The sequence below is a fragment of the Linepithema humile genome, chromosome 6 (genome assembly GCF_040581485.1).
Source record: "Linepithema humile isolate Giens D197 chromosome 6, Lhum_UNIL_v1.0, whole genome shotgun sequence".
In the NCBI taxonomy this organism is placed as follows: Eukaryota; Metazoa; Arthropoda; class Insecta; order Hymenoptera; family Formicidae; genus Linepithema; species Linepithema humile.
This window is the reverse complement of record NC_090133.1, coordinates 25,925,662-25,926,432: the sequence shown is the minus strand read 5'-3', so window position 1 is coordinate 25,926,432 and position 771 is coordinate 25,925,662.

Genomic DNA, 771 nt, shown 5'->3' with positions numbered 1-771 from the left:
ACAGCTTCTTTACCAGTTATTTCGAGTCAGTCTAACTTCCGTTACGACTTCCTGGTGCAATAATATTCCACATTATATTTTTAATACAGAAAGCAAAGTTGAGTAAGCTAAGACCAAAAATTCGAAATATAATTTTTCTTTGCAAAGTAAAACACAATTATGATTAAAAATACAAAGTATATTATTAAATTGCTATTCGTAGCGAGATGCTGCTTTGACTAACAGTGTAGCGTCGACGTAAAGCATTCAAATGTTTCACATGAATCGACACGCTAAAAAGCGGTGCGGTAGCCAATCATCTACTGTTTTATATTTTATTTCCAAAAAAGCGAAAATTTGATTGGCTCAATCAAAGTACAAGAAATCGTCTATTTTCCTAGTGTAGATCTATTCTCTCAGACGGGTGACTTTTATCGCGCATGCCCGAGAGCACTAGTGTAGATGCGTTCAATGTGCAAGAACGATGAATACATAGATGTATAGAGATGACGAATAATCAAATTTTTTTCTTTGATAAGTTCCAGATAAAAGTAAAGTTTACAAAATTTTAAACAATTATTTGTGCACTGCTTTTCCAATATTAAATAATTTAACAACTTTTACTTATATTATTTTTCTGAATAATAAGTTTTATAATTTATTGAAATTTTAAATATATTTAAACAAATCTTGATTATAAAATTCTAAATAATCGTACTATGTTTGTTGTATTTTCTGAAGATTGAATTATTTACTTTAATAATCTTAGATTTGTTGAAAATATATGATTAT